General features: G+C 39.9%; 1 long non-coding RNA gene and 1 pseudogene across 1 annotated transcript in view; one reads left to right on the top strand and one right to left on the bottom strand.

The window, feature by feature from the left end:
• The first annotated feature begins 5,084 nt into the window (after positions 1 to 5,084).
• The window catches only part of LOC123001910 (uncharacterized), a 31,821-nt gene continuing 12,243 nt past the window's right edge, over positions 5,085 to 24,662 (top strand). The window contains exon 1 of the long non-coding RNA XR_006411210.3: positions 5,085 to 6,524. This is a non-coding gene — a long non-coding RNA (uncharacterized LOC123001910). The remainder of the gene's footprint in view (positions 6,525 to 24,662) is intronic.
• On the bottom strand, positions 10,946 to 11,380 carry LOC123001909 (60S ribosomal protein L27a-like; annotated as a pseudogene).

The raw sequence follows: 24,662 nt of genomic DNA, 5'->3' as shown, positions 1-24,662 counted from the left end.
TTTGATTGTTTCCTTTGCTGTGCATAAGCTTTTTGTTTTGATGTAGTCCCAGTAGTTTATTTTTGCTTTAGTGACCTTTGACTCAGGAGAAATATCTAGAAACACATTGTTATGACTGATGTTGGAGAAATTATTGTCTATGCTCCTTCTAGGATTTTTATGGTTCCAGGACTCACATTTAGGTCCTTAATCCAGTGAGTTCATTTTTGTGTGTGGTGTAAGAAAGTGGCCCAGTTTTCCAGACACTATTTGTTGAAGAAGTGGTCTTTTTCCCATTGCGTATTCTTGTCTTCTTTGTTGAAGATTAATCAACCATATAATTGTGCATTTATTTCTGTGCTTTCTGTTCTGTTCCATTGATCTCCGTGTCTGTTTTTGTGCCTGCGCTATACTGTTTTAATTACTACAGCTTTGTAGTGTTTCTTGAAATCTGGGATTGTGATACCTCCAGTTTTGTGCTTCCTTTCCAAGATTGTTTTTGCTATTTGGGATCTTTGGTGGTTCCATACAAATTATAGGATTCTTTGTTCTAGTTCTGTGAAAAAAATGGTGTTGGTATTTTGATAGGGATTGTTAATCTATAGATTGCTTTGGGTAATATGGACATTTTAATAGTATTTGTTCTTCCAGTCCATGAGCATGGGCTATCTTTCCATTTGTTTGTGTCATCTTCAGTTTCTGTCATCAGTGTTTTATAGTTTTCAGACTACAGATCTTTTGCCTCCTTGGTTAACTTTATGCCTAGGTATGTTATTACTTTTGGTACAATTGTAATTTTTTAAAAGATTTTATTTATTTATTTATTTATTTGAGAGAGAGAGCGAGCACAAGCAGGGGCAGTGGCAGAGGAAGAGGGAAAAGCAGGCTCCTTGCTGAGTAGGGAGACTGACACGGGGCTCGATCCCAGTAACCCCAGGATCATGACTTGAGCCAAAGACGGACACTTAACCAGCTGAGCCACCTACGCGCCCCTGGGATTGTTTTCTTAATTTCTCTTTCAACTACTTCTTCGTTTTTAGTGTATAGAAATGCAGTGGATTTCTGTATATTGATTTTGTGTCCTGTGACCTGACTGAATTCATTTATCAGTTCTAGTAGTTTTTTGATGGAGTCTTAAGAATTTTCTTTATCTAGTATCATGTTATCTGCAAATAGTGAAAGTTTTACCTCTTCCTTACCAGTTTGGATACCTGTTACTTCTTTCTGTTGTCTGATTGCTGTGGCTGGTACTTTCAAGTCTGTGTTGAATAAAAGTGGTGAGAGTGAACATTCTTATTTTTGTCTTGTTCCTGACCTTAAGGGAAAAGCTCTCCTTTTCCTCATTGAGTATGATGTTAGCTGTGGGTTTTTCACATATGGACCATGTTATGTTGAGGTATGTTCCATGTAAACCTTTGTTTTGAGAGTTTTCATCATGAATGGGTATTGTACTATCTGTTGTACTGATCATATGGTGTTTATCCTTTCTCCTGTTGATGTGATTTGTCATGTTGATCAGTTTGTGAATATTGAACCGTGCTTGCATCTCAGGAATAAACCCCACTTGATCGTGGTGAATGATTTTTTTAAATGTATTCTTGCATTGGGTTTGCTAATATTTTGTTGAAGATTCTTGCATCTGTGTTTATCAGAGATATTGGTCTGTAGTTCTCTTTTTATGTGGTGTCTTTATCTGATTTTGCTATCAGGGTTATGCTGGCCTCAGAATGAATTTGGAAGCTTTCGTTCCGCTTTTGTTTTTTGGAAAGCTTTGAGAATAGCTATTAACACTTTAAATGTTTGGTAGAATTTACCTGTGAAACTGTCTGGTCCTGGGCTTTTGTTTGTTGGGAGTTTTTTGATGACTGATTCAGTGTTATTGCTGGTAATTGTTCTGTTCAAATTTTGTATTTCTTCCTGGTTCAGTTTTAGGTTTTATCCGTTTCTTCTAGGCTGTCCAATTTGTCGGCATATAATTTTTCATTATATTCTCTTATAATCCTTTGTATTTCTGTGGTGGTGTTATTTTTCCTCTTTCTAATTTTGTTCATTTGAATCCTTTTCTTTTTTCTTACAATTCTGGCTAAAGATTTATCAATTTTGTCGATCTTTTCAAAGAACCAGCTTGTGGCGTCAATGATCTGTTCTGTTGTTTTTTTAGTTTCTATTTAGTTTATTTCTGCTCTAATCTTTATTATTTCCTTCCTTCTACTGGTTTTGGGTGTTTTGTTTTTTCTTCTCTTTCTAACTCCTTAAGGTGTAAGGTTAAATTGAGGTTTTTCTTACTTCTTGAGGTAGGCCTGTAAACTTCCCTCTGTTGCTATAAACTTCCCTCTTAGAACAGTTTTTGATGCATCCCAAAGATGTTGGAGCATTATGTTTTCTTTTTAATTTGTTTCCATGTATGTTTTGATTTAGTCTTTGATTTCTCGATTGACCCATTCATTATTTGGTAGCATGTTATTTAACCTCCATATACTTGTGTTCTTTCCAGATTTTTCCTCATGGTTAATTTTTGGTGTCTTAGCATCGTGATCAAAAAAGATGCATGGTATGACTTCGATCTTTTTGAATATGTTGAGACTTGTTTTGTGGCTTAATATGTGATGCATTCTGGAGAATGTACCATGTGCACTTGAAAGGAATGTGTATTCTGCTATTTTAGGGTGGAATGTTCTGAATATATTTGTTAGATCCATCTGGTCCAACGTGTCATTCAGAGCCATTGTTTCCTTATTGATTTTCTGTTTGGATGATCTATCCATTGATGTGAGTGTGGTGTTAAGTCCCCTACTATTATTGTATTACTGTCTATTACTTTATGTTTGTAATAGCTGTTTTATGTACTGGGGTGCTCCCATGTTAGGTCCAAACATTTACAATTGTTATATCCTCTTGTTGGATTGTCCCCTTTATTATTATATGGTGCCCTTCTTTGTCTCTTGTTACTTTGTTTTAAAGTCTGTTTTGTTTAGGAATTGCTACCCTGTCTTTCTTTTCACACCATTTGCATGATAAATGTTTCTCCATCCCTTCACTTCCAATTTGCAGGTGTCTTTAGGCCTGAAATGAGTCCCTTGTAGGCAGCATATATATGGGTCTTGTTTTTTTAATCCATTCCATCACCCTATGTCTTTTGATTGGAGCATTTAGCCCATTACATTCAAAGTAATTCTTGATAGATAGGTACTTACTGCCACTTTGTTATTTGTTTTATGGTTGCTTTTGTTGTTCTTTTCTCTTGCACTCTTCTCTCATGGTTTGCTGTCCTTCTTTAGTGATTGACTTAGATTCCTTTCTCCTTCTCTCACTTCTTGTTTGTTTTGTTGTTGTGTGTTTGTTTTTTGCAGCTGTGTTACCGGTTTTTGATTTGTGGTTACCGTTAGGTTTGTGTATAAAATGCACGTAGTAATCTATATTAAGTTGAAGGTCACTTAGGTTTGAACCCGTATTTTTACTTCTTTCCCCTCCCATGTTTTAGGTATTGGTGTCATACTTCACATCCTTTTATTTTGTGAATCCCTTGACTGATTTTTGTAGATATACTTATTTTTACTGCTTTGGCTTCCTACTTTTCTTACTCCTACTTATGGTCTTTCCCTTTCACTCAGAGTCCCCTTTAACGTTTTTTTGTAGAGCTGGTTTGGTGCTGATGAATTCCTTTAAGTTTTGTTTGTCTGGGAAACTCTTTATCTCCTTCTATTCTGAATGATAGCCTTACTGGATACAGTATTCTTGGCTGTAGGTTTTTTACTTTCAGCGCTTTGAGTATATCATGCCACTCTCTTCTGGCCTGCAAAATTTCTGCTGAGAAATCAACTGATAGTCTTATGGGGTTTCCCTTGTATGTAACTGCTTTCTTTTCTCTTGCTGCTTTAAAATTTTTCTCTTTGTTACTACTTTTGACCATTTTAATTACTATGTATCTTGGTGTAGACCTCCTTGGGTTAATTTTGTTGGGGGCTCTCTCTACATTCTGGATCTGGGTTTCTGTTTCCTTCCCCAAATTTGGAAGTTTTTAGCTATTAGTACTTCAAATAAATTTTCCACCCCCTTTTCTCTCTTTTCTCCTTCTGAAATCCCTATAATACAAATATTATTATGCTTGGTGGTGTTGCTGAGTTTCTTTGTCTTCTGTTCAGCTTTGATTGCTTTCCATTACTCTGTCCTCCAGGTCACTGGTCCATTCTGCTTCCTCTAGTCTACAACATGTTCCATCTAGAGTATTACTCATTTCAGCTATTAAGTTCTTCATATCTGATTTTGTTTTTCTTTATAGTCTCACTGAGGTAATACAATCTTAAGTCTAGTGAGTATCTTTATGACCATTACCTTAAATTCTCTGTGAGGCATATTATCTCCATTTTGTTTAGCTCTTTTGCTGTCATTTTATCCTATTCTTTCATTTTTAACACACTCCTTTGTCTCCTCATTTTAACTCTGTAAGGAAAGCTATGTCTCCTGCTCTTGAAAGTAGTGGCCTTATGAAGAAGAGTTCTGAATAGTGTCCTCTAGTGCAGTGTCCCCTGTTCTCCAGAACCTGGCACTTCAATCATCTGCAATGGTTCTCTGCCTGTTTTGGGCAGGGTTTGGTCCCTGTGTTAATAGGCCATTGTGGGGCCATCTTGGGCTTAAGTTGAGTCAGACCAAGTATTTGCCAGAGATACAGTAGCACTGAACTACTGGGTGCTTTCCCTGTCTTGTCCCCTGGGAAGTGTTCATTGTTGAACAGCGCCTGCCGTCAGACCCCCACTGCTGGGGCTGCACTCAGACCGGTGTGTGTGGTTATCTCCTCTCTCTCCCTTGGGTAGGGGTCACTTTGGAGTGGTGCTGACCCCCGTGAGGGCTGCTGGCACACTGCCAGGCTTGTGGCACTCCTTCATGTGGGCTCTAGACAGGAGTAAGTGGAGGGGGTTTATTGGCAGAAGAACACGGTGATGGGGCGTGTTGTACCAGTAAGGTCTGTGTGGTCCCCTGTGGGAAGGGATTGAGGCAGGTCGGGTGGAGGGAGTGGATCTGCAGAAATGTAGCAGGTGGGGGGGAGTTCGGGGTGGGCTTGTGGTGTTAGCAAGTGTTGTGTGGGTCTGCTGCAGGAGTTGACCTGTTCCAGGCCTGGCTGGAGGGTGTGTGTCCACAGGAGAACATGGGGGTGGGGTGTGGTGTTAGCAAGTTAGGTAGAGAATGTTGCCTCTATGCTGGTTCTCGCAGGTGTCCATGTATCTGGACTGAGGTGCAGGGGAGGGAAGTGGCATCTGCCAGCTCCTTTGTTCCTGGAGAGGTCTCCCAAAGATCCCAGGTCCTCCAGCACATGCTCTGAGATCAGTAAACCAATCTCTCTCCTGTATGCCGCAGGAATTTTTCCAACTGCTGCTTCTATGCTCTATCTCTGTGGGGCCGTTTGCTGTGCTGTCTCCTTAAGGGTAGGAATTCCACCCTCTGCTCTCCTGGAACGGAGCCTGCTGATTTTTAAAGTTCTGGGTGTTAGGCCCTGCTGATTGTAAGAACCTTGGTTTTCAAAGTCAAACATTATGGGGGTTCATCTTTCCCATGCAGGCTCCCTGGGTTGAGAATCTGCTTCTCTCCGCTCTCTACACCCGTGGTGCCCCTCCCTCCTGTGGGCAGTCCTGCAGGTCCGTTTAGCTCCCTACCTTGTCTGTGCCCTTCCTCCCCTCTTCAGTGTGGCCTCTTCTCTACATTTGGCTGTGGAGGGTCTGTCCTATCTGTCTTTGGGTTGTTTTCTGGGTTATTTACACTGACCTGGCTGTTATTGAGTTGGGTCCATGGGATAGGGTGTTTGGGGTCCTCCCACACCACCATCTTCCCTGGAAGTTCATTCTTGGAACTGCTTTGAAGGTCAGATTGGGTCTGCCCTGACTCCTTTGTGTGTCCAGGCCCTCAGGTAGGCAAGACAACGCTTGAGAAGTGAGGTATAGCTACAGTGGCAGCTGACGAAAGGTTCCAATCAGCTCAAAAGTATACATTCAAGAAATGCTGAGAGTCAAGTTTAGCCTGATCAATCTCAAATCTGAGAGATGTACTGTTTCACTTATATAGAGTAATTCTCTCTCAGAGACACAAGATCACTTATTAGAGTGTAAATGTTCACTTGTCATTGGGTTACTGCATCAGACATTATTTTGCTTTGCAATAATAAAACTAGTGGTTCTATTTAAGCCTTTTGTCAGATGTTAGTTTTAGAGACTCTCTTTTGGTGGGGGAAACAAGGAAACCAAATGGATAGATTTGACACTTGCACTCTGAACCACTGCCTGGCCCAGGATCTCCTAGTAAGTTGATGTCTATGTGCAGGATAATGTTGAGGGATAACCAAAGATAAACTAATAAGAGATGGAGTGAATAATGCCTATTTCTTTATTGCTATTTTAATTTTGCTCTTATATTTTGCAAAGCATCTTTACAATGGTTGACCTCTTTCCCTGACCCATAGGTCGACTCTACATAAGGAAAGAACTTCGTTCCTCTGCTCTTTCCTACCTCTTCCCAGTAAGTGAGGAATTTCCCTTCCTGGGCACATTGGCCATTCAGTAAGTATCTATTAACTTAAATATAACTTCATGTAGGTAACAGAAGACAAGAAGCCTAGGCCTAGGAGAGGCGTGGAGGACAGAAAAAAATCAAATACTTGGGTAAAATGAAGATTCCACTACAAATATTTGGAGTGTGTTGATATTCAAAGCGTAGAAAGTGATGAGGAATGACTATGCATTCCACTCTATTTGACTGAGTCAGAATGTGATGTTAGTGTATTGGATATGAAGAACACATTGTATCCCCCTACCTTTGTCATTTGTGATTTATGGCTTGTGGCTGGTTGAGGTTTCTCTCTTTCGTAGAAGCATAAACTGTGAAGAGGTGATTCGGTTTTCTCAGAGATTGGCTCATTCATTTTCCCCATTTAAAAATGTTGGCCGCTGAGGCTCAAAGAATTTCTGACTTGCTGAATGTGCTGGCCAGTTACACTCTATCTAGGAGCAGGGACCCGTTTCTGATAACTGTGGTCACCAAGCTGTGGAGCACATGGCCTTGCTTCCCGGGAGGCAGTGACTCGTCCTCTTCATGGTATTTATGGTCTATAGTTTAACCAAACCTTCTTCTCATCCCACTTATTTTGTTTGAGTTTTACTTTCATAATGAGTTATAATTGGTCATGTTCTGCTCAAGGAAATGGTATGATTTATTGTTTTATTCCACAAAAGGTTTTATAATCCTGTTGTCACACACTACGTAATATAACATGATAACTTGATGTTATTTGCTGGTGTTAAATGCTAGCCTGTATTTTTAGGCAACAATTAAAAATCAGGTTTGTGCTTGAGTATTTGTGTGACTAGATTTATATATGTGTGCAAATGTATATTAATATTTCAGGTCAGAATAGTCCGTAACTAATTAATCTCAAAATTTTGGAATTTTTTGCACATGCAACTTAACGTAACTCTGTATCCATGTTCAATAATATTTATATAAATGTAATCTTATGAACAGATGGCAACTTATATATAGATGTTGAGGCTTACATTTTGCTCATTATTGAAAAATAAGAAAGTTAAAACATGCAGACCTACGTGTTTCAGGCATTGAGTTCAGAATGTCCAAGCTGAAGTTGGTTGACACCATAAAAATGAGGAAGTAAAAAAAATTAACTGAAAACATTTCAGCCAGGAATTAAACTAACTCATCAAGAAAAGTGAGTCCTCCAACAGCAATCCAAAATTTAAAACAAATGTTAATTCTCTTTTTCAGATTCCCAGAATCATTTAGTTATTTTAATATTCACTCCAGTGCTTTTATCTGAGAGATGATTTGATTATTTATAGCCCTTAGGATAGTGTTCCCCAACCTTGGGTCGTTCATCACTCTTGCCAATTTTGTCATATTTTCTCTAACATTTATATTAATGCTGTCATAAGGGTCAACTCACTTTTTTTTCAGTGAAATACAAGTGATGATAAATCCAATAGATTTATTTGTATCGATGAAGCCAACTCCTCTGGGAGAAATTCGTGACGGTTTATTTTGTGTCACTCTCGGCTGACCCCTCCTGTCTTTCCACCTTCCTTGGTAAACCTGGTGGTGTATGTCACTAGCAGCCTTTCGTCATAGCTTTCGTTCAGCTTCTTCTCACTGGAGGTGCCAGTGGCTTAGAGGTGGACACCGAGTGTGAACTTACAGGATCCTTATTATAGTCAGTGATGGACCACTACCTACGCTTATAGAGTTGGATGCTTAGAAAGAATTCCTGGCCAAAATCTTGTTAGATCCTTTCCAGCCAACTTTTGCTTTATATTGTCTGAAACACATATTGTCCTTCTAATTGTGTTATGTCTACAATATGGTAGAAGGAAAGTGTGTGTGAGTGTATGTGTTTAATCCATTACTGCTGCTGTCCTCTAGTTTGAGAAGGTGCTGATGATAATTTTTATCAGAATGTTCCATGCATTTTTTAAAAGTTCAAAATCTTTCTAGAGGGTCCTTGAGATGCATTCACCATGGAAAGAATCCAGCTAATCCCATCTTGAATGTCGCGATCATTGTGTTTGGTGTCTTTGCATATAATATTGAGGAAGGTTGGTTTGTACAGCTAAATTGGAGTGTTCCCATGAGCAAATAGATACAGAGGATGTGATTGCTCACAAAGCCAGGAGTAGTCATGGGTCCCCAACTCGGTGAAGACCGGGTCTAGGAAGATACTCCATGTGAAAGTAATGGACCTCCAGGGTGTTTGTTTTGTGATTGGTGTCCATCCTATGTAACGCTGAGTAAAAATGTTTAGTGGACAACCATGATTAACATTTTTTACTGCTTAGTTAAGTATTTTCTTTTAAACTTCATATTTTAAAAAAATGCATCATTTTAAGGGCTGATCGCAGCAAGAATTTCTTGCTGAAGCAGTGGTCTGGTGTGTATGTCACCAGCCTGGCAGCTTCCCCCGGGGTTCTAACCCCAGCTCTGCACTTTCTAGGCCCTTCCTCAGCAGATGAACAGTAGCACATGGGAGGGTTCTTTGGATCAGGCCTGGAGATGCCATATGTCATGTCATATTAGTCAGAGTACAGTTGTGGCCACACCTAACTGCAGAATGGGAAACCAAGTCAAGCTGTGTGCCCAAGAAGGAAGGAAAGATGGTTTGGTGAACAAATAACCAAACAGCCAGAGGGATAGATTCCCAGGATGGACAACAGTGAGCTCTATTCTCATCTACTCGTCTTACCTGTTAAAAACCTTACTTTCAAAAAAAGCCCTGATCCATTATGAGTTCCAAACAGAAATGTTGGATATCATGTCAGTTTGCAAATACATGGAAATTCAGTATCCATCCCGATCTATGTCCTTAATATTCTTATTTAACAGCGATTATATTGCAAGGGTCATTTGCTGAAGGTGAAATATATTCACAGTTGTTAGGTAATCAATTTCCAGAACTTTCTGGTCTTGCAGAACTGAACCTCTATACCCGTTAAACAACTCCCCATTTTCCCTTCTGCCCAGCCCTTGGCAACTACCGTCCTAACTTTGTTTCTATAAATTTGATTACTCTAGGTACCTCTTGTAAGTGGAATCATACATAGTTGTCTCTTTGTGACTGGTTTATTTCACTCAGCATAATGCCCTCAAGATTCATCCACGTTGTGGCATGCATCAGAATTCCTTCCTTTTTAAGGCTGAATAATATCCCTTTGTTTGTACCTTCCACATTTTCTTCTTTTTCTTTTTTTTTAAAGATTTTATTTATTTATTTGCGAGAAAGAGAGTGAGAGAGAAAGTGCACATGAGTGGCTGTGGGGGGAGGGGCAGAGGGAGAAGCAGGTTCTCTGCTGAGCAAGGACCCCGATGAGGGGCTCGATCCCAGGACCCTGGGATCATGACCCAAGCCAAAGGCAGACGCTTAACCCACTGAGCCACCCAGGCGTCCCCCTCCCACACATTTTATTTGGATTGCTTCCATCTTTTCACTCTTGTGAGTACTGCTGCTGTGAAAGTCAGTGTACTACAAATACCTCTTTGAGACCCTGTTTTCAATTCTTTTGGATTTTTTTTTTAAAGATTTTATTTTATTTTATTCGATAGAGATAGAGACAGCCAGTGAGAGAGGGAACACAAGCAGGGGGAGTGGGAGAGGAAGAAGCAGGTTCCTAGTGGAGGAGCCTGATGTGGGGCTCGATCCCATAACGCCGGGATCACGCCCTGAGCTGAAGGCAGACGCTTAACCGCTGTGCCACCCAGGCGCCCCCAATTCTTTTGGATTTATACCCAGAAGTGGAGTTGCCATATCGTATGGCACTTTTATTCTTAGTTTTTTGAGAAACCACCCTAGTATTTTTCCTGGAGCCTGCCCCATCTTACATTCTCAACATTTGTCCAGGGGTTTCGATTTCTCCATATCCTCACCAACACTTGATTTCTATTTTGTTTCTTAGTGGTCTTCCCAATGGGTATGAGGCGGTAGCTCATTTGGGTTTTGATTTGCATTTTGCTAATGATAAGTGATGGTGAACATCTTTTCAGATTGTCGTTGGCCATTTTGTGGATCTTTGGAGAATTATGGAGATCCTTTGTCTGTTTTTTCATTGAGTTATTAGGCTTTTTTGTTGTGGAGCTGGAGGTGCTTTAATATGCTAGATAGTAACCCCTTAGAAGATGTATGATTTGCACATATTTTCTTCCATGGTGTAGGTTGTCTTTTCATTATGTTGATTGTATCTTTTGATGCACAGAAGTTTTTAATTTGATGTCCTATTTATCAGTTTTTACTCGTGTTGCTTATGCTTTTGGTGTTATATCCAGGAAATATTTGCCAACCCAATGTGATGAAGCTTTTCCCCTGTTTTCTTCTAAGACTTTTATAGTTTAAGGTCTTAAAATTAGGTCTTTGATCCACTTTAAATTCATTTTTATATTTTTTTTCCCACTCATTAGCATTGAATGGACCTCCCTCCACGTGGCTTCAAGCTACCAGGACACAGGACCCCCAGTGCTTAAGCTTCTCCCCAGCTCTTCTGATGGAGAATTTGCCCTTCATGATGGTGGGCTGTTTTGGGAGCTCCTTGCCCCAAAACTTTGTAGTACCCTGATCGCGCCACATCAGTGATAGGAGCAGCTCTGGTCTTCTTTCTGGCAGTGTTTACCTGTGTCTGTTTGCTGACCCAGGTCCACAGTTTATTAACGTTGACAGTTGGGCAGAAGCTCAGGTTCCTCCTTACGTGATGATGCCTCACACCGACTTTTCCAAAGCAAACCTGGGTGGTGTTTGTCAAAGTTGATAGTGTAGCAGTGCATGCCACCAGCATGACCCCGGCTTCCTGGGTCCTTCCGGTGTTTGCTGAAACACCCGGCTTTTGTGGCATGAAAGTTTCTTGGTCTTCCTCAGTCTGCATGGCATGGTGGCAGATGAAAGAGCCATTTTTGTGTGATTTACGGTAAGGATCCAACTTTCATTTTTTTGCGTGTGGATATTTATTTTTTCCTACCCAATCTGTGGAAGAGACAGTCCTTTCCCCATGGAATGGTCTTGGCACCCTTGTTGACAGTCATTTGACCCTGTATCTGAGGGTTTATTTTTGAGCTGCCTCGTGTACTCCATTGGTCTGTATGTCTGTCTTTATGCTAGTACCACACTCCTGATTACTGGAGCTTTGTAATAAGTTTTGAAATCCGAAACTGTGAGGCCTCTAAGTTTGGTTTTTCAGGATTGCTGTATTAGCTAGGGTGACTGTAACAAAGCACAGACTGGGTACTTACACAGCCGACTTATTTTCTCAGAGTTCTGAAGGCTAGAAGTTTAAGGTCACAGTGTCTGCAGGTTTGGTTTCTTAAGTGGCCTCTCTTCTTGGCTTTCAAATGGTCCCATTCTTGGTCTATTCTCACATGGCCTTCCTCTCTGTGCATATCCCTGGTGTCTCTGTGTCTAAATTTCCTCTTAGAAGGACATCTGTCAGATTGGATTAGGGCCCATCCAAAGGCCCTAATTTTAATTTAATCACCTCTTTAAAGATCCTGTCTCCAAATAGAGTTACACTCTGAGCTTACGGAAGGGTATTTGGGCTGGGAGAGGATAGAGCTTCAACATAGGAATTTTGGGGGTACATAATTCAGCAAAAATTATTTTGACTATTTGGGACCCCTTGAGAGTCCATAATATTTTTTAGGGTGGAATTTTCTATTTCTGCAGAAAATACTTTTTGGATTTTGATAAGGAATGTATTAAATCTGTAGATCACTTTGAATGGTATTGATCCTAACATTCCTAACAATACTGAGCCGTCCAAACCATGAACACAGAATGTCTTTCCATCAATTTGTGTCGTCTTTAAATTTCTTCCGGCAGTATTTTGTAGTTTTCAGCGTACGAGTCTTTCACTTCCTTCGTTAAATATATTCCTAAGTATTGTATTCTTTTTAATGCTCTTGTAAATGGGATTGTCTTCTTCAGCTTATTTTTGGATTGTTCATTGTTAGTGTGTAGAAACAACTGACTTTTGTGTCTTGATATTATTGTATCCTGCAACTTTGCTGATTTTGTTTATTCTACCAGGGTTTTGTTTTTGTTTTTGTTTTTTCCCCAGAATCTTTAGGGTTTTCTGTATATAATATCTTGTCATCTGGAAACAGAGATAATTTAACTTCCTTTCTAATTTGGGTGCCTTTTGTTTCTATTTCTTGTCTAATTGCTTTTGGCTAGGACTTCTAGTACTATATCGAATAGAAGTGATAAAAGTTAGCATCTCTGTTTTGTTCCTGATCTTAGAGGAAAAAGATTTTCTTCACCACTGAGTATGATTTTAGTTATGGGCTTTTCAGAGGTGGCCTTGATTATGTTGAAGTAATTTCCTTCTGTTCCTAGTTTTTTGTTTGTTTGTTTCTTTCAGTTAATTTTGTCAAATGCGTTTTCTGCATCGAGATGATCATGTCTTTCCCTCTTCCTTCTGTCAATGTGGCATATTAACACTGATTGATTTTTCATATGTTGAATCATCCTTTCATTCCAGGAATAAATCTTGCTTGGCCATGTTGTATTATCCTTTCAATGTGCTTTTTCGTTGCTAGTATTTTGTTGAGGATTTTTGCACTGATAATCATAGTCTTTCATCTTTTTTATATGGTATTGAAATAGGTGTTCTGTAGCTACCCTCCATGATATTAAGAAAGTGTTTTTAATGCTTAGTTAGCTGAGTTTTTACCATGGATGGGATTTGGATTTTATCAAGTGCTTTTGTTGTATTTGTTGAAATGCATGGTTTTCTCCTTTATTCTGTTACTGTAGTCAAGTACTTGACTGAATTTTTAATGTTAAACCAACTTTGCATTCCTGGAATAAATGCTATTTGGTCATATCATATATTACCCTTTCTCTATAAAACTGGATTTGATTTGCATATGTACCTTTTGGATTTTTGCATCTACATTTATTAGAGAAATTGGTCTATACTTTTCTTTTAATATCCTTTTTAAAGGATTTTAGATGAATGTTATCCTGGCCTCTTAATATGAATTGTGATACTTGATTCTTCTCTGTTCGCGGAAGGAGTTTTTGTAAGATTGGTTAGTTTTTCCTTAAGTATTTAAAAGCATTTTCAAGCGGAGTTATCTGGGCCTCAAGTTTTTTTTTCATGTGTAGTTTTTCAGTTACAGAGTCAATTTTCTTTTCTTTTCTTTTTTTTTTTTTTTAAAGATGTTATTTATTTCTGTGACAGACAGCCAGCGAGAGAGGGAACACAGCAGGGGGAGTGGGAGAGGAAGAAGCAGGCTCTCATCGGAGGAGCCCGATGTGGGACTCGATCCGGGAACGCCGGGATCACGCCCTGAGCCAAAGGCAGCCGCTTAACGACTGCGTGACCCAGGCACCCCAAGAGTCAATTTTCTGAAAGATCTTGAACTATTAAAATTTTTCTGTATTTTCTTGTTCAGTTGTGTAAGATGTATTATTTTCTTAAAGAATCTGGCCATTTCATCAAAAGTTGACAAATTTATTGTCATAAAGATCTTTCTAATTTCTTCTGATCCTTTAAAGTGTATACTAATTTCACCTTTCTCATTCCTGATAATGCTACTTGGGTTTTCTCCATTTAAAAAGTTCAGTCTTAGAGGTCTGACACTTGTATTAATCTTTTCAGAAAACCAGCTCTGGTATTGCGCACTTTGTCTATTTAATGTTTGCTTTCTCCTGCTGTGGCCTTTTGTTCATCATTATTCCTTCTCCTGTTTTTGTGGTTTGCATTGCTCTTCTTTCTCTGGCTATTGATTGATTGGTTGATTGTAGACTCCACACCCATCATGGAGCCCAACACGGGGCTTGAACTCATGACCGTGAGATAAGCCACCCAGGCACCCCTTTCTCTGGCTTTTGGAAAAGGGTTCTTAACATTTCCATTTTTAAAAAATCTGCAATTAGAGCTATGTATTTCTCTGTGAATGTTGTTTGGAAATAATGAGGACCATAGGTTTTAGCAATTGAACCCTTGTAAACTTTGTGTAAATATCTTCATGTTTTCTTTTTCTTTTAAGTAAAATAATAGGCTACTTCTGCTTACCATAGAGTGTAGTGAGAAACTGTTTTTTAAAGTCTATTCATCATTTCTGTTTTTAACTCTCCCACAAAGGATCCCCTTACCTGCTTAAGTTTCATAACTCCTTATTTTGACAGGGTTTTCTTCTTTTGCCATGCCATTAGGTGTTTCTCGGGTGAATGGCATGAGGTAAAGATGCCAGAATGTGCTTCCATTTGAGGGTACATTGCCTGAGAGACTCCTCGGTGTAGGCAAAACCCGAAGAGAGTATCTTGCTGTAGAACAGTTCTAACTGTGATTCAGGAGACATGTAGATGATTTTCTCACCGAGATTATTCCCTGAAATAGTTTAGCTTTATGAAGAAGTGAAGAAAACCCTGTACCTTTAGAATTATTATAGTTAAACATGGAAATTTTGAAAGAGGGAATGGTTTGAATCAGACTTTTCATTACAACTTAAAAGTTCTTAGCATTGAATGCAAACTATGTTTGATAAGTTGTGTTTGTACGAGATTTCCATACATCCTACTGACGTCAGGGTTCCGTTGGCAAACTGACACCATGGCGGGCCTGGAAGGTTTGACTGGTTTTGTTGACAGAAGGCCTTGATACCTACAGAGACAGGAATTTGCAGCCAAGATTACCACACAAAATTGAGTCCCTCAGGGGCTACAGTCACAGGATAAACTCAACCCACTTTTAGAGATAGAAAACAGGGGAGTTTATCAGTCCTGGCCTGGGCTCTGGTTTACCTCCTCTGTGAGGTTATAACCACATGGGTTGGTATTTAAATTTTTACTGCCTGCATCCTTCTATGAATATCCCCCATCAGTGATGGTAAAATAAATATGGCCTTGCTCGATGACACTTCCATGGATGGAAGAAGCAAACATAATACAGGACTGGAAGTGCACACTCTCAGAGACCTATAGGATTTATGAGTCCAGATGTGAACCGTCCCTTAGGTATTCAGCATTATGCTATCCCAGCACTTTGGAGTGACTTGTTACAGTTGTCTTTCTTGCACCTGTCCATCTCACGCTCATCTGTAGTGGATGCTGTCTTCACGCAGTGTGATCTCCTGGCCATAGTTAATTACTGCAGGAATGGGTACATGACCCCAGCCAGGGTCGGCCATCTCTTCCTTGGGAATTTGAACTAAAAAGAAATCTCTTGGGTGCCTGGATGGCTCAGTTGGTTAAGCGTCTGCCTTCGGCTCAGGTCATGATCCCGGAGTCCCAGGATCGAGTCCCACATCAGGCTTCCTGCTCAGCGGGGAGTCAGCTTCTCCCTCTGCCCCTCCCCCCTCTCATGCTCTCTCTCACTCTCTCTGTCTCTCAAATAAATAAATAAAACCTTAAAAAAATGAAAAAGAAATAAAAAGAAATCTCTTCTAGTCACTTGATGGGTAAAGACTTAGGATTTTGGCTGTCATATATTCTCTCATGTCACCCTGCCGCCAGAGAGAACAATGCAGAAAACCAGAGGGAGTGGAGATAAGAAACAGTTTAGAAATTTCCTCCAGTCCAGCTGCGTTCCCGGCCTGTGAGCTCTGTGCAATACATTCTATCGTTGCGTCCCCCCCCCTTTTTTTTGGCTGAAACTGTACTTAATTTGTTACTGGCATCCCAGAAGAGTTCAAACTAATATACCAATAGGGCCTCCATCTCATTTTTTTTGTGTGTTCTTAGAGATTCAAGATCTATGTTTTGATGAAATATTTGATGGAAGAAATATTCTGATCTGACAATCAAATGCTACAGTTTCATTTTTGCATAAACACTCTATTCATTCTCATCATTTGAGGAGAAATGCCTAATAATGTATATATATAAATTATGGCACCATTATTTTACGGATTTCATGAATGTTTTAGCTATCACACTATGAGAGAAAGGTTTAAGAATGAAAAAAATACATTTCTTGAGGCAAAATAGAATATGCCAACATCACATATCACATTTACTGTTTTGCAGGTGAAGTTTGCTCTCCAGCCCAAATTACTCTTTTTTCATATGAACAGAAGATTGGTTGAGTGATAGTTCTTTTTTTTTTTTTAATGATTTTTTATTATATTATGTTAGTCACCATACAGTACATCCCCGGTTTCCGAAGCAAAGCTCGATGATTCATTAGTTGTGTATAACACCCAGTGCACCATGCAATACTTGCCCTCCTTACTACCCATCACCGGTCTATCCCATTCCCCCATCCCCCTCCCTCTGAGGCCCTCAGTTTGTTTCTCAGAGTCCATAGTGAGTGATAGTTCTTAATTCAAGAAGAAACAGTAAAAAGCTTTTCAGAAGCAAAACTACTCTCCTAAAAGTATTTTTGTGTTCTATAGAATGTTATTCATTTAATATTCACCTTTGAATATTGAAATTCCTTTGACTCATTAAATACATTCTGTCACCAAATAGAAGACAAGCTTTAAGAATTTAACATTTCATGAGGATCTATTTATAATTTCATGTTTCTGTTTTAGGGAGATAGTTATGTACAGGATGTTAGAGGGGAACATTCCACACCTCAGTTTCAGCTAAGGTGCTGATTCTATGAATATCAAGATACCAAGTGGAGTGAAAGCACTGCATACAAATTCTGTAAAAGAAATGTGAAGGTACTATTTCACAACTCAGTAGCTGTCTGACAGACGAAGAAGGATCAGAGAAGAGGCCAGATAGCCCTTTGTGTGGGGACAGGAGAAGAAAGTGCTTCCCTGGGGAAGGAGTGGAGTGCTACCTTCTTTAGTTCGAGCCTGGTGGGAGGGATTTCCATGAGGAAACCAGGGAAGGCTGCTGTGTGTTCTTTGAAGCAGAGGCATAATGAATTGGAGTCCAACTCACCCCAATCCCCAAGAAATATAGAAGACAGGATGTTGTAAGCACAAGGTCCCCCAAAGGTATCTATATCATAATCCCTGGAACTAGTGAATATGTTACCCTACTTGGCAAACAGGACTTTGCAAAAGCGGCTAGGATTTTGAGGTGGTGAGATGATTCTGGATAACCAGGTAGGCCCTGTGGCATCACAAGAATCCTTTGGAGAAGGAGATGAGATGGTCAGCCAGAGGTGACATCAAAATGGAAGTAAAGATCAGAGCAGTGTGGCATGAACCAAGGATTACAGGAAGCCTCTAGAAGGTGGAAAAGGCAAGGAATGGGTTCTCTCCGTTTCTTCAGAACCCTAAGAAGTAATGCCACCCTAGTGGCTCCTCGATTTTGAGCTCAGTGAAACTGATTTTGGACATCTCCTCTCCTGAACTGTAAAATAATCAATTTGTGATGCTGTGTTGCTGTGCAATTGGAAACTAAGACACAGGTTGCTGCCTTGGGGACAGAGCTGAGTGCCGCTGCTGTGATCTAGGTTGACAGGCACAGACTGGGGGGAAAAGGAAGGGTGAGTGTTTTCTATGGATCAGATATGGGCCTCACAGGGGAGATTGCTGGCAGAAGGTTTCCATGAGGCCTGTCCAGGACTGCTCTCTGTGGGAGCAGAGAGTCTCCGCCAGAGTCTGGAAGTGGGCCATCGACTTTCTGTGGTTAAGGAAGGAATTCCAAGTGACCATATGCATCCATCTGTTTCAAGGAAGCTGCAGCAGCGCTGGGCCCAGGGAGCTCAGGGCCAGCATGGGACAGTTCCTGTTCCAGTAACACCTTTCTTACCCTCTTCTCCCAGCATGTCCCTTCTAATCGAAGCTAAAGCCACTTGTAGGTGGATGGGGAAGCTGGCCGCCCTCTCTCTCTTTCTGTGGCAACGTGGAACTCTAGTAGTACCAGCAACCTGGAAGGAGGTAGGAGATTGGATATTAAAGCAAATTCACAGCTTTATTCTCTCGAACAAGCATTTCTAATTACCTCGTCAAGAGGTGTTTATCGGTATAACAGGACCATAGAACCTTCCAGCGTTTTCTGTTTCTCACTAAATCAAGTAGAAACACACAGGAGCCAAAATACAGTTACATCTTCTAAATCTTATGGAAGTTTTCAAACGTAAACAGTTAGAAATGATAGCATAATAAATCCCCCTGCTATGGACTGAATCATGTCCCCACCCCAAATTCATCTGTTGAGGGCCTGTTTAGACTCTGTTTAGAAATAGGGCTTTTTGGAGGTAACTAAGGTTAAACGAGATCATAAGGGTGAAGTCTGAATCTCTCGGGAGTGTAACAAGATGAAGAGAGAGGTCTCTCGCCACACGCATGCACACAGGAAGGCCACGTGAGGACCCAGATGACCCGCTGCAGTGAGGAGGAAGGCTCTCACCAGCAGTCAACCATGACAGCACCCTCATGTCAGACTTCCGGACTCCAGGACTGTGAGAAAAGAAAGAGCTCTTGTTTAAACCAGCCACCTGTGGTATTCTATTATGACAGCCCAAACAGATGAATGCACTCTCTCCCATCCCATGTCCAGTAATTACCACTCGTCAGCCACACTTCCTCTATTCCTCTGCCTTCTTCCTCCTCTCCCTCCTTTCCTTTAAGGACTATTTTACATGAAAACTTAGACATCATGTCATTTTTGCTTCTAAATGTATCCACATATATCTCTAAAGAGCAAAGACGATCTGCAGCCTAACCCCTCAGCATAGAGCATTACTGTCCATTAGGAGCTTACTTCCCACACCTGCTGGGGACACTGGACATGGAAGTGAGTTGTGGGCACGTGATTTGCTTTCACTACTGAAACGAGAACAGGAGTGACCTGTACCAGTTAGATATTACTGTGTAATAAATCACCCCAGAATTTAGTGGTTTCGTGCAAGCATTTTTCCTCACGATCCCGGGGGTTGGGTGCTCATGCCATTTGGTCTGAGACAGCTTGGCTTCTCTCAGTGGTCAGCTGTCAGCCTGGCTGTAGCTGGAAGGTGCAGGAGGGCTTCTGTTGGCATCGTCTCTTGGCTCTGTGGGTTCTCCATCCATCAGGAGGCTAGCTCTGGATTCCTCATACAGCAGGAGTCACAGGGCTCCAAAGAGCATGAAGAGAAAGTAAACTCCAATGCCCAAGCACTTTTCATGTCTTTGCTTCTGACGCATTTGCTAAGGTTCCACTAAACACCTAAGTCATGTGGGCAAGCCCAAATTCAAGGACCTAGAGAACAGACTGTCTCCTGATGGGAAGAGCTACAAAGTCATACTTCAGAGGAGTATGCATACGAGATGGGAAGAGTTTGTGGCCATTTTTGTAATCTACAGGTAATGGGAGGAGGCTCTTCCAGGGCTATGGTTAACAGTTTTGTTTTGAATATAGTACGTGAAAAGGCTGGATGACAAATTAACAGTTGGGAATTGGCAATGGAACCAAGCAAAACAGGATTAACAGTAAGGGAAAAAAGTAACAGCATCTAATTGTTTATTGATGTATATAGAAAAACAATACCTCTTTAAGTACTGATCTTCCAAATTTACTAAATTTATGTGGCAATTATGGTAACTTTCTAATAGATTCTTTAGGATTTTCTATATATGTGATCATGTTATGTGCAAGTAAAAACAGTTTTAATTCTTTCTAATCTATAGGTGTTTTATTTCATTTTCTTGAGGTCATTTCCAGTCTTGAGGTCATTACCAATTCTTCCGCCATTAAATATGAGTTAGGTATAGGGTTTTCATAGATACCTTTTATTAACTCAAAGCTATTCTTTTTTATTCTTAAAATGGAAACTTTGTTCACCGTTGTTAGATATCATTTCTTCTTTCCTAGTGTAAGCATTTAGAGCTATAAATTTATCTTTTAAATTCTGTATTAGCTTGATCCCCTTAATTTTTATTTTCATTTTCAATCATCTTGAAATATTTTCTAATTTTCTTCATCATTTCTTTGACCCATGTAGTGTTTGGAAGTATGCTGGAAGATTTTCCAGATGTGATTATTCTTATGGATTCCCTAATTTAATTCCTTTGTTATCAGAAAACATGCTTCCTAAGTCTTTAGGCCTTATCAATTTGAGACTAGTTTTATGTCCAGCGTGTGATCTCTCTTGTTGAATGTCTGATGAACATGTGTAAAGGATGTACATTTTACTGTAGTTGGATAGAATGTTCTATAAATGTAAGTTAGATTAGTTAGATTGACAGTGTTATTAAGAATGTCTAGGTTCTTACTGATTGAAATCTCTAGTGACAATATTCAGTCTGTCTACTTTCTATCCTGTCATGTTTTTCTTCATATATTTGAAGCTCTGTAATTAATTGCCTGTATAAACTTAGAACTGTCATGCCTTTTGAGGAATTGGTGATTTTTTTATTAAAATATTTGTCTTCCTGTCTGGCTACTTTTAAGATTTCTCTCTATCATTGGTTTTCAGCAACTTAATTATGTATTTGGTATGGTTTTCGTTGTGTATATATTTCTTGGATCTTTGTGTTTATTGTCTTTATCAAATTTGTGAAATCTGCAGGCTGTTCTTTTGATTTTTCTTTTTCTTACACATAAATTAGTATGACATTGTCCAAAAATCACTGGAGTTCTGTTCATTTTTTGTCTCTTTTTTGCTCTGTTATTCAGTTTGCATAGTTTCTATTCTTGTATCTTCAAGTTCACCAATCTTTTCTTCTAAAGTATCTAATCTGTATTAAGCCCATCCAGTTTTTCACTTCAGATAGTGTATATTTCATCTCCAGGACTTAATTTGGCCTTTCTTTGTATTTTTCATTATGTGTGTGTTTTTCCTTTAAGTAAAATATTGAACATATTTACGATAGCTCTCTTTTAAGTCCTTGTCTGATACTATCATTTTGGGTCATTTCTAGTGTTTTCTATTGTTGACTTTTTCCCCCTCATTCCTGGGTGGCATTTTCCAACTTCTCAGTCTATTGATTTTAATTGAAGGAATCACATTGTGATTCCTGTGTTGCTGAGTGTTAGATTTTGTTGTCTTAAGCACTAGAGTTTTTTTCTTCTGGAAGACAGTTAAGATACTTGCGAATTTGCTTGATCCTCTAGAGGCTGGTATTTCAGGGGTGTGTAGTGTGGACTTCCCCATGAGGCTGGTTTACCCCTACAACTTAGCAGTAACCCTCAGGTGTCTATTCTGGGTGGGTACTGTGGCCTCCCTGTCCTGCCTGGTTAAAACTCAAACATCTCTCAGTTCCTTGTAAGAGTTCTTGCAGTTTTTCTGTTGCTCTTTCCTGACTTGGTGAAATTTCACCTGATGCATGCACAACTTAGTATTAAGTTATAGTCTGGAGCAGATCCCCATGCAGATTCCTGGGGCTCTTTCTTTGTATGGTTTTCTCATTCCTGGTTCTTTTCCACAAGTACAGCCATGTGGCTGAGTGCCAGTCTTTCCTTCCTGGACTCAGTGACACTCCTGTGCTCTGCTTGGGGTTCTGCTTGGGGTTCTCTTTTCCAGCACAGTTGAGAAAGTGCTTCCAGGCAGAAAGCTGGGGTGACTGTATCACCCTCCTAGATGTTGCTCTTCCTTTGGGGATTGTCCTTTGCTGCATGTTCTCTAATGTCCACAAACACTTTCTCATGTTTTGTCCATTTCCCTACTTCTTTACTGTGTGTGGATAAATCTGATCTCAGGTACTGTAGCATTGCCCGAAGTGAAGCCCCCTACGCCGTTAGATTTTAAGACTACTTATAATGTCGTTTGTTCATTCCCTGTAGAGGGGATCAAGGTATATCAAACTGTTTGCTCCAAATATATTTTCTATTCATGAAATGCAAATTTTATCAACTCTTTAGAAAATTAGAAGAGCTAATTGTGATAAAGTTACAGCTCTTAAGGTAGAAATGGAGTTGTTAGTAGCTATTAAGAATGTTTCTCAGTTAAAGAGACAAAACCGTATAATTAAGACCATTAGATCGGTTGAGGGAGCATTGTTGTGCATCCCTGCAATTTTGTTCTCTTCTGAATTCGGCAGAACTATTTTTTTCATTGTCCATATACCTTGTAATAGTGTCATTGATTTCCATCATTTTTTAAAGGCCGAACTCGATTATATTTTGTAGAACCATTAATTCTTGGTTTACATGCCTTGTAGAAAGCCTTATTTTTCTGGATCAATTTTTCTAATTTGAAGTGATACAGATTTGTCCTCTCTTCTTTCTTTAGCCTTATTTAAAAACCCTGCAGGGACATTGATTTGGAATTAATTCATTTATTTAGAGAACTCAAAGAGCCTGCCAGAAATTCTGTTTCTTTTCATATTTAGTATAGAAATCCTATTTTCATGGAGTTTGACAATATTGGACCCCTTATAAGTGAAAATACAAAGGGCTAGAGTTTTTGGATAAGGAAGAAGAATCTTTAGAGTTAAAGGAGCCCTTATTGTTGCAGATAAAAAACAAATACAAGCTGAAGAAAAGGCTAAATATACCACATTCTACATTTACTGTCATACCCATTCCTGACATCTTTTCTTTTTTTTCAAGATTTTATTTATTTATTTGAGAGAGAGAGAGAACAGGAGCAGGTAGAGAGGCAGAGGGAGAGGAGATAAACAGACTCCCCACTGAGCAGGGAGCCCGACGTGGGGCTCAATCCCAGGACCCTGGGATCCTGACCTGAGCTGAAGGCAGACGCTTAACTGACTGAACCAACCAGTTGCCACCATTCCTGACATCTGATACCCAATAGAAGTCTCTTAAGGAACTGACCATAATAATAGCCTCCACCCCCACCCCCCTTTTACACTGCTGCCACTGGTGTGGACACAATCATCCAGAAACAGTAAGCATCAGAACCAGAACCAGAAACAAATTCAGCCAAGAGTCTGGTTTAACATTGTCCAATTATTCAGTTACCTAATATGCAGTCCAGTACAGAGAAATCTCTTTGGAAGAATTATGGGTGTGGTGTTTGGAGTATGAAACGAACCCAGCTAATTAACATAGGACGTGCACATAATTTTTAAGAAAATTATGCTAGGAAAAGTAATTCCAGCTTGGACCAAAAAGGGCAGAGACAGTTGAAAATGAGAAAAGACCTCTAGGATTCCAACTTGCATGGCTAGGAAGAAACCTCAGAAACATTATCTTCTGGAAACATGGGGCATTTCTTATTAAAAAGGAAGGATGTTTTAGAGGGAGATGAGATCAGAAAGTGGCACAAAGAGTAACCATTCTCAGGGAGAAGATCTAGACTCCAGCCAAGGAATATTTCCAGCTTTCTGCTTTTCCTTTTTTTGAATGGGAGTGTCCACTCTGGTTATCCTGTTCTGGTCTCACCAGTGTGTTTTCATTGAAGGGAGGTAGACAGATAGTTTGTATTCTTAGTTCACCAGGTCTCTGGACCCAGAGAAGCTGTTCTTGATGATTTGAGTACAAGCAGCCTCATCTGCATCTGGACCTGATACAGATCATGGGATCATGGGCTTTGAGTCTTAAACCATAATTGAATGAGACTTCAGGGCCCCAGGGTTGTGGGTTTGCATATTTCCCATTTGGGAAGATTTGAAGTGATTCTGGCTCGAGTATAGATGGTGGTAGATTGCAAAAGTCATCATAATATTTTGAAGCTCTTCACATCAAAACATGGAGTCTATTTCTTCCCTTCTTGAATTTAAGCTTAACTGTTTAACTTGATTTGGCCAGAAGAAATTAGCAAAAGTGACACAACCAGAAGTTTAAAAGCTACTTGTTCTTGCCCCTCTTTGGAACCCTAGACCATTATGGAGAGAAGCACAGGCTAGCATATGGAGGAGTTGAGATCATGTGGACCAGATGCAAGTTGTCCTGGCTGAGATCCTGGCACACGCACCAGCCTGCCAACCACTAGGTCTGTGAATGAGGCCATTTGGCCACGCAGACTCAGCTGTCCCAGCAGAGAACCGAGGAACTCCTGAACAAACCCAGAGATTCATGAGAAATAATAATAGGCTATTAAGTTTTGGGTGATTTGTTATGCAGCAAGAGCTAACAAATACAAGCTATCCATGAAGGTTAGTGAGTGTGAGGATATGTGCTTCTCAAACAATAGGAAGATGTGGGGAGAGCCATGACTCTGAGATGTCTCTTCGTTTTGTTTTGTTTTTGTTTTTTTGCCTCCTAGATGAGCATGAGGTCGTGTTCACACAAAGCTTGGTTCAAGATACAATCTCCATTATTCTAAATATTTGAAACAAACCAACCACTACTGTGAGTTTTTCCACAGTCATGATGTAAGCCATGAAAATATGAGTGGCATTAGCAAACATTTGCCTATTTT

Source organism: Ursus arctos, unplaced genomic scaffold (genome assembly GCF_023065955.2).
Source record: "Ursus arctos isolate Adak ecotype North America unplaced genomic scaffold, UrsArc2.0 scaffold_9, whole genome shotgun sequence".
In the NCBI taxonomy this organism is placed as follows: domain Eukaryota; kingdom Metazoa; phylum Chordata; class Mammalia; order Carnivora; family Ursidae; genus Ursus; species Ursus arctos.
The sequence above is the reverse complement of the archived record's forward strand: the minus strand, read 5'-3'. Positions and strand labels throughout refer to the sequence as shown.